Genomic DNA, 10,754 nt, shown 5'->3' with positions numbered 1-10,754 from the left:
TCTGCAGTTTGAAGACTGTCTTTTGTTCTGATTATTTCAAATTCCTTGTTGTGCTTTTCAAATTCTTGATTTTTCAAAGGTAGTTAGGGGGTATGGATAATATAGCCACTTCCTGAAAAATAGCCAAGGTGGAGTATTTTAAACTTTGCAAAACACTTTACATACATTATCTCATTTGATCCTCATTAAAACCATGTGAGGCAGTCACTTCTGGTTTTGTTATCTCCATTTTCACATATGAGGAGACTAAGGCTCAAACAAATTAAGTATGGGTCATCTAGGAAATGACAGAGGCAGGATTTGAACCCAGGTCTCTCCTGAATGCAGGTCCAGACCTTTTATTCCATTATAGCAGGCTGCCTCTCATTGTTTGTTGTTTGTGGTAGTAAGAGTCTAATTCATAGCACGTTGGCCACAAACAAGCATTGTCAGCAAACTGCCAGGGTCAGCGGGGGTGATGAGGTCCTGCCACCTTCATGTTCACCTTAGCTCAGAAATCACACTGTGCAGTTTAGTTCAACAAACATTTAGCTCCTACTTTGTGCAAGGTACTCTTCTAGGTCCTGAGGAACTTAGATATTCTACAAGAGGGATACAGCATTCCTGTACATAACTAATTACACAGTAGATAGTCTTCTCAGGAAAGGGCATGGCCTAAAAACTGGGGTGATCAGGAAGGACCTCATGCAGGAGGCAGAGCCTGAGTTGAGCCTTGAAGAAAACTAGAGATACTAGGGGGGCCAAAGTGAGAAGGGAGGGGAGACATGATGATATGGAGGTGGGAGATGAAAGCTGTGTATGGAAAGTGTGGCAAGTATCATGCCAGGTTGTAAAGAGTTGTAAATGCTTAGCAAAGGAGTTTGTTTTATCCTAGAGGCAATAGGAGGCCCCTAAAACTTCTTGAACAAAGGAGAGACATCATATCAATGCTTTAAGAATATCTGTTTGGTGGCTCTATGCAGAAGAGGGATTGGAGGATAGATTAGGCAGGAAGACTAGTTAGTTACTAGTTAGAAACTACTAGTTAATTCATTAGTCAAGGCAGAAGGTAATAAGGACCTGAACTAGGGCACTGTCCGTGTGAGCGGAGATAGGGGCACAAATGAAAGAGACCAAGGTTGAAATGATAATGTCAAACAACTGAGTAGTGAAGTGTAAGTGAATAGTGAATGGTGTAGCATGACTGGAGTTGTGAAGCTGGGTGACTGAAAGCAGAGTGGTACCCTGGAACAAAATAGGGAGCTAGGGAAAGGGATGGGCTTAAGGATTATGAGTCCCATTGTGGACATACTGTGTTTAAGATGCAGATTCAACAGGTAACCGGTAACTTAGGGCATTGTGTTTGCATGTAAGGTCCTTGCAGGGGCAGCTAGGTGGTGCAGTGGATAGTGCACCAGTGCAGAAGTCAGAAGGACCTGAGTTCAAATCTCACTTCAGACCCTTGACACTCACTAGCTCTGTGACCTTAGGCAAGTTACTTAACCCCAATTGCCTCATCCTGGGTGGTCTCCAGTCATCCTGATGAATATCTGGTAACTGGATTCAGATGGTTCTGGAGGAGAAGTGAGGCTGGTGACCTGCACAGCCCTCCCTCACTCAAAACAAAGTCAAGTGCAAGTCATGTCGTTATTTCTCTGATGGCATGGTCTTCTTCAGCAACGAAGGACGAACACACACAAGGTCTTTGCAAGTATGAATCGTTTCATTCTTTGTATTTGTAGCCCTAGCACCTGGCACTGTGCCTGGCCCATAGTAGATGGATTGGATTGGATTGCATTGGGGGTCAGGAGAAAAGAGAGTCTGGTAATGTAGATTTTACAGTTATCCACCTATAGCTGATTTAAACCTACAGGAATTTATGAGATCAGTAAGAGACAAGGGGTAGAAAGAAGAAAAGAGAGCTCAAGACAAAACAGCCTTTAGCTCATACCTCAGTGTGAATTATGATAACCCAAAGGAGACGAAGGGAAAAGGTCAGACCGCAGGGGAACCGGAGAGAGCAGTATCATCACAGCAAATGAAGTAGCATATATTAAGGTGCTACATACCAAGCACTCAGAATACAAAGGCAAAGGCAGTCCCTGCCCTCAAGGAGCTTTTATAATAGTGGAAACTGCATATAGGGGAATGATGGCCAAGTTGGGTGTTTTAGTTTGGAAAGTTACAAGGTTGATATGTGGAGCAATAATGGAGCAGATTGACACACCTTTTCTAGGAAGCAGTAGTGATTTGGTTTTGGTTCAAAAACTAGAAAGTTCTAGAACTTTCCAGACTGCAGGTGGTGTGTAAAGAAAGGCAGCACAAAGTATAATACATGTAGTAATAAGGCAGATACGTGGTGAAGAGATGGTCAGGGAGTAAGCATGTAAGGTGAAGTAAGTGTACATAAGTAAGGTGAAGCATGACTAGAGCCAGTTTGGCGTAATATGGGCCAGGTGAGGCACTCCAATCAGGGCAGAGAGGCTCCAAGGTGGGAGTTCCAGAAATGAAAGGGTTGAGTCCTTCAGGGTATGGTCTGTAGTCTAGCAGGAACATACTTGAGAAGTGAGAAGACTATCAAAGATGAGGGTGTGGCCAACTGTCAAACAGCAGAGAGGCCAGAAAGAATGAAGTCTTAGAAAAAGACCACTGGACTTAGCAAGGAACAGATTGTAACATTAGGGAGAACACTTTCAGGAGGGTTGTAGAGTTGTAAGGCAGATTGTAATATGTTAGGAAGTCAACGGGCTAAACTAGAAGATTTTCTAGGACTTTGGTTGTGAAAGAAAGGGTAACCCATGAGGAGTCAAGTGTGTTCTAGATTTAAGAAATGCACCACTGCTATTCGAATCAACACACCCTTTAGATGTGGCTTTGTGTGGAAATAAGGGTTGCGGTGTGCCTAAACCAACATCATACCCTGGCTGAATATCTTTTCTGTGCTATGGCGAAGTAAACCTTTTTTTGTCAATTGTCAGATGATCTCATTTTCTTCCAGTCCCAAACCTAAAATTCTAGACCAGCCTGAGTCAGTTCTGGCTCACAACAGTTGGCAACGTAGTCAACAGGATTGGATCAGAATGAGCTTAGTTTATTATGGCTGAAGTTGGGGATAGCCCAGTACAGTATGGTACCCTAGGACTGCTGTGGACAGGCTTTCTCAATAGGATCAAGAGGGGTCTCTCACTGATTCAAATGGATAAGCCTGGCAGATGCCAAAGAAGGTTGACAAAGGATAAAGATATTCCGAGAGAGGGAGTATTTCTTGGTTATTAATGGCTCTAGAAAAGCTAGATCATTAGCATAAGGGAAATGAAGGCAGACTTTCCTTGTGCATTCAGTATAAGAGCTCTTAGTGATTTTTAAGAACGGTGCCCCAAAGACAAAGGGGTAGGTGATGGACTTATTAACAGCATAAGTGAAAGGAAAAATGTTATTGGGAGTGGGATCAGTAGGTCATGGACTAGGACTAGTCCAGAAATTTCATTGGAAAATGTGTTAAAATTCCATTGAGACAGAGAATGGGAGTGGGACTGAGGAGAAGAATTGGAAGCCATTACTGATGGTGAGGAAAGCTCAGGTTTATCCTATTACTACTCCCAGTATAATTTCCTTCACCCAGGTAGCAAAAGATGGCGAGACTTTTACCATGAAGAACTAAGGAAGTTTCAGAAGGTTAAACAACTTGGTGAGTCAAGTATAAGGGTAAGGATTAAAAAGGAGGGGATGACTGTAAGGCAAGTGTTAAGTAAACTCTTTGAGAAAGGAGGGAAACTGACAAAGAGGCCATCAGGTAATTGCTACAAACATCTGGATAAGGTGATGTTTTTGGATAGAGTTAATTACAAAGAAGTTGCTGAATGATGATGGCAGAGATCCTCCCCTTCCAAGGCCTCCGTTTTCTGATCTGTAAAATGAGAAGACTGGACTAGGTTGTCTCTAAGGTCCCTTCCAACTCTAAATCCCATCATTGTTAAGTGTGCTGTTTTAATTTTACATATTAGAGCAAGCAACTTAGATCAAAGTACAGGCCTCAGGAAAAAGCAACTCTATAGCTCTACAAGGTAAAGGCAATCCAGATCCACATATACATGACAAGATTTCTCTTGACAATATTAATCGTAGTATGTTATTAAAATAAAATTTCCATTGGTCATGGGATGCACTTAGTATATGTATGGGATAACCAATTAAGACCAAAAAGCTTAGGGTGGCCCAAGTCATGAAAGGTTTGGATAGGTCACTTGTAACTACATGTGAGCCCCTGTTTAAAAAGCACCTCTCTTTAGGTTTCCTAGAAGCTTGGTTTTTTTACCCTCCAATTTAAGAAAGTTTTGCTAAGTCTGATGCAACCACAAAAACAAAGCTTCCATTTGAAAGGGATATTCCTTATTGTATTCCTCTTTCCTGGTCTAAGAAACCTATATATATATCTGTAAAGCTTTAACTTACTAAAAGAATTCTAGCCCATATTTTTGCTAAGGCCATATCAACTTAGGGAAAATATCTTAGGGCTCTCACATATAAACAAGTCTTTGGTTTTCTGAATTCATAGAATCCTAGATTGAGAGCTAAAAGTAACCTTAGAAGCCATTTAGTCTGACTCCCTAATTTAATAGATCAGGAGGAATCAAATGACTTGCCACACACATGGGGATGGCTAATAAGGAGCAAAGCGGGAGTTCAAATGAAGGTCTTTGGATTCCAAATCTGACGTACTTTCCAGTGTACCAGGCTAGAGTTTGAATTGTTGAGGTATTCCTGAATCACCAGACACTTTAATATGGGTTTCTAATAGTTCTGCCCAAAAAACAAGAGTTTATACGTAGAGCTAGACAGAACTGGACTGCTACTCAACGGACCTAGGTTCCAGACCCCTCTCCCTCTCTCTCCTTCCCTGTGACTTAACTTTACCTCCCAAGTCACTCAAACTCTGAGTTTCAGTTTCTTCATCTATAAATTAGACTGTCAAACTAAGTGATCTCTATGACCTCTCTCAGTTCTGAAAGCCTATGGGTTTATCTCCCCTTATTAAGTGAATACCCTTTTGGGGGCAGAACATTCCAGCATACTCTTTTTACTTGTGTCCTCTTACATAGAGAATTTTTTCCCTGATAACTGTCTACTTTTTCAAAGTGAGAAGGAAAAATTTCCATCTTCTCTCTGTTCACCCATCTGAACCCAACCCCTTCTCACTGTTGACAAAGTTGTGATTTATCCAATCTTTGAAGTGTGGGTTTAGAAAATAAAAAACATCTCAGTACTTGACTGCTTTTTTGGGAGCTCACATCTCATCCGTATCATATTTCATTAACTCTTTGATACTAAAGTCTTTTCTTTTCCTGCAGAGAGAAGTCAAAACCCACTGCAGACATTGTTTGTTTGTGGTACATTAGCTCTTCTGGGTTGCTATCAGGTTTTGAGCTCCAAAGGCTGCATGTGGGACGGTTGTCCTAGGATGCCATTTCCCTTCTGTTTCTTAGGACTAGACATTCCCTGGTATCAAGCTAATTCTGTTCTGTTTTGGGCCCATTCATAAGATTCTCAAAAGGGGAGATTTTTCTCTCAGCTTTGGGATCGCATTTGAGCTTTTGAACCCTTATTTAAAGAATGAAGAGTGGGCTATTTTTTTAAAAAATGGTGTTACTAAGAACAGGAGAAAAAAAGTCAATGAAGACTTCACTTCCCAAGGGAAGTATTCTCGACTCAAATCAATTTTTTTTTTTTATTATGGGGTATGCAAAGCCTTCTGGGGATCATACAGTAAAAGACATGAAATAGAGTGCTGAGATGATGTGCGGCATTGCTCTTCTACCTCTCAAGCATTTTGAGATTAGAAAGTGAAAGGCCATTAGAAACTGATCTCATTCTGTGGAGGCATCAGCTTCCTCTGGGTCTAGTTTACCTGCTAAAAATGAAGCTCATTTCAGGGGCTGGTTGGCTCAATCTGCCTGTAGGATCCCCTCTTCCCACCCACCCAATATCCCAGAGAGCCTATAGAGTTACTGCCAAGTCCCTTAAGTAAGATAAACTGTATTCCTCTTCCTCAGGCTTTTTTGCTTGTTTAGTGAGCCTGGAGTAGGTTTGGAGGGCTTTTATTTACCACTTTTACTTTTAACCAGGTTTCTTTCTCCCTCCCACCTGCCTCATTATAGCATATTTCTGTATCTCCTTGATGGAAGGGATGCTGCAGTAACATTTAATTATTGACTGGGAACAAACTCTTCCAAGGACACAGATTCATTTCTCAACCAGCTGTTGCTTGCTGCTCCTTAGCAACATGCTGCATTTGTTCCCTTGGAAGGCCTCATCGTTCTATGAGAAGGCTTCCCAGCCTGTTTGCAAACGTGACACGGAAGGCAGCTGTCACTCAGGCTGGGGGAGAGAGAGAGAGAGAGACGGGGAGAGAGAGAGACAGGGGGAGAGAGAAAGAGAGAGAGAGAGACACGGAGGGGGAGAGAGAGAGAGACAGACAGGGGGAGAGAGAGACACACACAGGGGGAGAGAGAGAGAGAGAGAGAGAGAGAGAGAGAGGGAGAGAGAGAGAGAGAGAGAGAGAGAGAGAGAGAGAGAGAGAGAGAGAGCTGAAAGACTGCATCAACAGCCCTAATGTTCTGAACTTGTTCGGTCCTTGAAGGCCTATCCTGACAAAATCCCTTGATACTTAAATCAACAGCAAGTTGGGTTTTGTTCAGGTCACCCTGAAGGTTTTAGACTAAAAGATAGGGAGAATGTCAGTATTTAATGTACACAAATACAATCAGAGCAATAAGTTTCAGGTAGCCTCTTTTAGTAGGGGATTCTTAACTTGGGATGTGTAAACTTTTTTTTTAAATCAATAACTATTTCAACATAAGTGGTTTCCTTTGTAATCTTAGGTATTTTATTTCATACGTTTAAAAGGCTTATTCTAATGAGGAGTCCATAGGTTTGTTTCATATTATTTCTGTAGGGGTCCAAGATACAAAAAGGGTTAAGAACCCCTATTTTAAAGTCTAAAGATTGCTGATCTTCAAAACCACTAAGTGATTGATAGACAGTGTGTAACCTTGCCCTTATGCCAGTGATAGCTTCTGAATCACGCCCATTAACATGCATACAAGGATAATTAGTGGGGACTATATATGGGTTTTTAAAAATAATGATCCAATAATTTCAAAATAGTGTTTTGAAAACAATAATAATGATCAATCCCTAATATCTGGGGATGTGGGCATTTCTGGGAAATTAGCCCATTGACTTAATGGATGGACAAGAACCTGAATACCTTATGTCCCAATATATGAGCATCAGCCTGAGCTAACAAGAAGGCCCTGGTGCTTTACCTAGGTGAGACAGTTAGAAAAAGATAAGCCACTTTCAGGTATATTGGAGTAAAGTTAAGGCAATCACTTACTTGCTCTTTCTCTATTCCTAATGGCCTTGGAAATTATGAGGGTGAGTATGGATCAATGGAGGCATGAAACCTAGTTGTTGCTTACTTCTTGCTGGTACATATATTGGACAAGTCACCTATCCTTTCTGAGGTTCAGTCCTCTCAGCAAAATGGGAGGGTGGGATAACCTCTAAGCTTCCTCCCAGCTTATAGTATCAATAAACCAACACTCAAAGGTGCCTCTAGTTGCTGTATGAATCTGTACGATGAATAGTAAGGGATTTGACTTTCTATTCTAGTGACTGTAGCTGAGCAGGCCTTTTATACACTTTAAGAGAGAACAACTGGGTTTTCTGGGCTGTCTGTTCACCTTTCCTCAGTTCCTGATTGTAGGTGGTGAAGACAGGTGTCTAAGGGGTTAAACTAAGGTTTTGGGTTTTTTTGTTTTGTTTTTTTTAACAAATTTATCCTTGGGTGAGAAAGAATAGATTTTCTTTTCTAGAGAGGCACTAAGAGAGATGACCATGCCCCGTTTGGGTTTCACTCCCAGCTGCTTCCTATCGATGGGGTGAAAATAGGGAAACAAAAAGATTCTGCACCTTTCAGAGCTCCAGCTGTTTTGGCTGCTGTTGGCTTGTCTCAGCCTGAAGATACCTTCTGGGCCTGCCAGTTAGTGTTTTTATTTCAGGTCATCTAAACTTAAAATCAATAGAAAAGAGTCTGAGAGGAGGAAGGGATTGAAAGGTACTCCCTCTCAACTCCTTGTCTTATGAGTAGAGAGAGAACACCTGAATGGAATGAAGGACTTAGGTCTTCCCTGCTTGGCTCCCCCTAAGTACCCTGATGCTTAAATCTTGGCAAAATGTATTCATCTGGACAATCTTTTTTTTTTTTAGGAGTTTAATTCCAAACCCTTTGGGGCAATTTTATCATTTTCCTGTGCTTCAGTTTCCTCCTTTGTGAAATAAAGGTCAACACCTTTATGACTAGATCATAGCATTTGGAGTTGGAAGGACCTTAGAGATCATCTAGTCCACCAGGAAACTGAGGTCCAAACAAGTAATGTGCCCAGGGTTGCCCAGAGTTATGGACAGAGAATGAATTTTAAGCCAGGTTTTCTGATTCAGCTATGCCATGCCATTTCTATTGACTTGTAACCACCCTCTTCTTCCCAAAGATTCTTTCCAAAGCCATTAGGCATAAAGGAACAACCAAGAAAAGAGATGGCTGAAATTCACTCCAGTCACCTGAAATTCTGAAACGGACTTCCCTCGTCATAATTGCGTAAATGAGCCTTAGCCAGCGCCTCTTTGCTAACATTGTTTTTTGCTTACAGAAGACACTAGCATGTAAAACACTGGATTTTCTGCACATCTGTAGAGACACCATGTTATTTTCCCAAAAATGTCCACGTCTGGACATTAGAGATTATTTGTAATACTTGGAGTTCCTACCCACTAGTTAAGCTTTGTGAACATGTTAATAGGCTTGATTCAGAAGCCCATCCCTGGACTGCATCCACAGGATTATCTTCTCTTTTTTTTAAAATTTATTTTCAGTGTTCTACAATCACTACCATATAACTTAGATTTTTTTTTTCTCCCTCCCATTCCTTCCCCCTCCGTCCCCAAGATAGCATGCAATTTTATATAGGTTCTACACATACATTCCTATTAAATATATTTTCACCATAGTCATATTGCATAGAAGAATGAAAATGAATGGGAGAAATCATATAACAAACCAAAATATAGTACAAAAGAAAGTGATCTGCTACATTCTGCGATTGAATTCCATAGTTCTTTCTCTGGATGTGGAAGGCATTTTGTCTTAAAAGACTATTGGGAATTTTTTAAGTCCTTACATTGCAATGAAGTTCTAAGTCTACCAGAAAACTCCTTGCACATTGTGGTTGTTGCTATGTACAAAGTTCTCCTGGTTCTGCTCCTTTTGCTCAGCATCAGATCACATAAGTCTTTCCAGGCCTCTCTGAAGTCTTCCTGTTCATCATTTCTTATAGCACAATAGTATTCCATTACATTCATATACCATAATTTATTCAGCCATTCCCCAATTGATGGATATCCCCTTGATTTCCAGTTTTTAGCCACCACAAATATCACTACTGTAAATATTTTTGTACACATGGGACCCTTTCCCATTTTTATGATCTCTTTGGGATACAGTCCTAGAAGCAGTATTGCTGGGTCAGAGGGTGTGCACATTTTTGTAGCCCTTTTGGCATAGTTCCAGATTGCTCTCCAGAATGGCTGGATCAGCTCACAGCTCCACCAACAATGAATTAGCATTCCAACTCTCCCACATCTCCAACATTTATCATCTTCCTGTTTTGTCATGTTAGCCAATCTGATAGATGTGATGTGGTATCTCAGAGTTGTTTTGATTTGCTTCTCTCTAATCAATGATTTAGAGCATTTTTTCATATGACTATAGATATCTTTAATTTCCTCCTCTGAAAACTGCCTGTTCATATTCTTTGACCATTTATCAGCTGGGGAAGGATTATCTTCTCAAAGCCAGTTTTAGTGGTGCTAGAGATCTGAAATTTGCATTTTACTCTAAAAGGACCGATCTTAAGTTTGCTGTTCTAATTGTCTGTTTTAGCTCTAAGTTCTACCATCTTTAAAATTACTGCCCTTTCCTTTTTCACTACTTCTTTTTGGAGTTTGAAAATCTAAAGTGTCATACTGTATTATTTTTTATTTTCTCCTTAAATAAATCTCTCCTAAGAAAGGAGAGGGAGATCCTTAAGAGATTATCCATCTAATGTTTGCTAGAGAGAATTTAAGAAATAGGAAACTGCTAGGATCACATAAGTATAAGAAACTAAGTGAAGGGAAAAAAGTCCTAGAAAAAGTTCATGCTTCATAATTGCTGAGCTTCTTGGAAAATATTCACTTCCTCAATTAACTCTCCTAGGAGGGTAGGTTAAGGAATGGAGGGTGTGCTGGCATATTGTACTACGATTGTCCTGCATGAAATAAGACCATTTTCTGGTACCAAATGAGCTAGTTGGCACCTTATCACAGATCGGGGAGGAGCTGGTCCTTGCCTTTACCTCAGTCTCCTAATCTCATACCCCAGTGATATAATAGAAGTCACCCTCAATTTCTAGAAGCTCTATTTTGAAGAATATGTATAATGGCCTTCTCTAAAAGAAAAATCCCCAGTTAACCTAGGGGAGCAAATCTATCCTAATGCAAGCACTATCTTAAAATTTCCCTGGTTTCAGTTGAGTCACCATCAGATGTGTCTGGTGTAGGATCAAACTATGCATAGTCAACTGCAAATATGATCTTTATCATATTGCAACATATTCTGGTGGTAGATGTTGATTGCTTGAGATGTATCTGATTTAGTGGTCTTTAAGCAGGTGTAT

This window comes from Notamacropus eugenii, chromosome 1 (assembly GCF_028372415.1).
Source record: "Notamacropus eugenii isolate mMacEug1 chromosome 1, mMacEug1.pri_v2, whole genome shotgun sequence".
Classification (NCBI taxonomy): domain Eukaryota; kingdom Metazoa; phylum Chordata; class Mammalia; order Diprotodontia; family Macropodidae; genus Notamacropus; species Notamacropus eugenii.
Note: the sequence above shows the minus strand (reverse complement) of the source record.